This window comes from Peromyscus leucopus, chromosome 5 (assembly GCF_004664715.2).
Source record: "Peromyscus leucopus breed LL Stock chromosome 5, UCI_PerLeu_2.1, whole genome shotgun sequence".
NCBI lineage: Eukaryota > Metazoa > Chordata > Mammalia > Rodentia > Cricetidae > Peromyscus > Peromyscus leucopus.
The window spans coordinates 34516989-34519731 of NC_051067.1; the positions used below are offsets into that span (position 1 = coordinate 34516989).

At 48.1% G+C, this 2743-nt stretch overlaps 1 pseudogene; it reads left to right on the forward strand.

Moving 5' to 3' along the window:
- Window positions 1-367: 367 nt before the first annotated feature.
- Window positions 368-1925, forward strand: LOC114701021 (annotated as a pseudogene).
- The last annotated feature ends 818 nt before the right edge of the window (window positions 1926-2743 follow it).

Below are 2743 nucleotides of genomic sequence, written 5' to 3' on the forward strand. Positions count from 1 at the left end.
TTAGTTCATTGGAATTCTCTACAATGTGTTTTAATTCACCTGTCACCCTCAACTCTTCCCAGGTCCATAATTATGATGCTGAGTAGATTTTCTCGCAAGCAAAACATTTGAATGTGTCATATAGCATATAACATTCTCAAGCTTTAAACATTAAAACTATACAACAGTGCAGCAAATATGGACAACTTCAGTTCAGCTGACTTCTATCCATGGAAATAATATTTAATAACAGATGTCAGAATGGGATTAAAGCAATCTATTGTATAGTATACAACTGGGTTTAAACAAATCTGTATTTAGCTCACACTCCGCCGCCGATTTGCGCTGTGTGTCTTTTCGCTGCTCCATCGCCCCGTCCTTTGCCAATCACAATGGAAGAAGAAATCGCTGCACTCGTCATTGACAATGGCTCCGGCATGTGCAAAGCTGGCTTTGCTGGCGATAACGCCCCCAGGGCCGTGTTTCCTTCGATCGTCGGTCGCCCTCGACACCAGGGCGTCATGGTGGGTATGGGCCAGAAGGACTCCTATATGGGTGACGAGGCCCAGAGCAAGAGAGGTATCCTGACCCTGAAGTATCCTATCGAGCACGGCATTGTCACCAACTGGGATGACATGGAGAAGATCTGGCATCACACTTTCTACAATGAACTGCGTGTGGCCCCTGAGGAGCACCCGGTACTTCTGACCGAAGCCCCCCTGAACCCCAAAGCTAACAGAGAGAAGATGACGCAGATAATGTTTGAAACCTTCAACACCCCAGCCATGTACATTGGCCATTCAGGCGGTGCTGTCCCTGTATGCATCTGGGCGCACCACTGGCATTGTCATGGACTCTGGTGACGGGGTCACACACACTGTGACCATCTACGAGGGCTACGCCCTGCCCCACGCCATCTTGCGTCTGGACCTGGCTGGCCGGGGCCTGACAGACTACCTCATGAAGATCCTGACTGAGAGGGGCTACAGCTTCACCACCACGGCCGAGCGAGAAATTGTGTGCGACATTAAGGAGAAGCTGTGCTACGTTGCCCTGGATTTTGAACAAGAAATGGCTACTGCTGCATCATCCTCTTCCTTGGAGAAGAGCTATGAGCTGCTTGATGGGCAGGTGATCACCATCGGCAATGAGCGCTTCCGGTGTCCAGAGGCGCTCTTCCAGCCTTCCTTCCTGGGCATGGAGTCCTATGGCATCCACGAGACCACCTTCAACTCTATCATGAAGTGTGATGTGGACATCCGCAAGGACCTGTATGCCAATACAGTGCTGTCTGGTGGAACCACCATGTATCCAGGCATTGCTGACAGGATGCAGAAGGAGATCACAGCCCTAGCACCCAGCACAATGAAGATTAAGATCATTGCTCCCCCTGAGTGCAAGTACTCAGTCTGGATTGGCGGCTCCATTCTGGCCTCACTGTCCACCTTCCAGCAGATGTGGATCAGCAAGCAGGAGTATGACGAGTCGGGCCCCTCCATCGTCCACCGCAAATGCTTCTAGATGGACTGAGCAGGTGCCAGGCATCTGCTGCATGAGCTAATTCTGAAGTATCAATTTGCCCTGGCAAATGTACACACCTCATGCTAGCCTCATGAAACTGGAATAAGCCTTTGAAAAGAAATTTGTCCTTGAAGCTTGTATCCAATATCAGCACTGGATCGTAGAACTGGTTGCTGATTTTTTACCTTGTATTCAAGTTAACTGTTCCCTTGGTATATGTTTAATACCCTGTGCATATCTTGATTTAGTCCTTAGTCATGTGGCTCGGTCACTTGGTGGCTGGGGAGAGCACAGCTGTGGAGGAGAACTCCAGCCTGGTGGATCTGTGAATCACCATGCAGTGATCTGTGCAGGGTATTAAAACCAACAGCTGACTTCCAGGATTTCTCGAGGCTGGCAAGGGTTCCTGAACCAGTTACCACTTCCGTCTTGCCGGTCTAACGGTGGGAAAGTCCGAGCCTTAGGACCCGGTTTCCGTTCTGGTGTTTCCCTCCTGACCACCGTGGGTTGTTACTTGCCTTGAGTTGGGAAAGTTTGCATTGACACCTGTAAATGTATTCATTCTTTTAATTTATGTAAGGTTTTTTGTACTCAATTCTTTTAAGAAATGACAAATTTTGGTTTTATTAGAAAATAATCAGAAAGTGGATCTTTTTTTTTTTTTTCTCCATCTCCACTGCCCAGGCCCTCATAATCTCAATGATTCTTTCAGACTTAGCAGACTGCTCTTAATTTTAAGTTCAGTAGTTATTATGGTCTTCATTTTTGGGGAAACTGGTTTGATAGGAGCAATAGATTCTGAGTTACAACAAAAGGCAGTGTGGAGGGTTACAGAAAAACCAAAAAACAGCTGGGCGGCAGTGGTGCAGGCCTTTAATCCCAGCACTCGGGAGGCAGAGCCAGGTGGATCTCTGTGAGTTCGAGGCCAGCCTGATCTCCAAAGCGAGTTCCAGGAAAGGCGCAAAGCTACACAAAGAAACCTTGTCTCGAAAAACCAAAACCAAACCAAACCAAACCAAAACAAAACAAAACAAACAAAAAAAAACAACACAGGTTAGACGGGAAGAAGCTTTCTCTGGGGAAGCAATGAGGCCAGCCTGGTCTACAGAGTGAGATTCAGAACAGGCACCAAAACTACACAGAGAAACCCTGTCTTAAAAAAGAAAGGAAGGAAGGAAGGGAGGGAGGAGGGAGGGAGGGAGGGAGGGAGGGAGGGAGGGAGGGAGGGAAGGAAGGAAGGAAG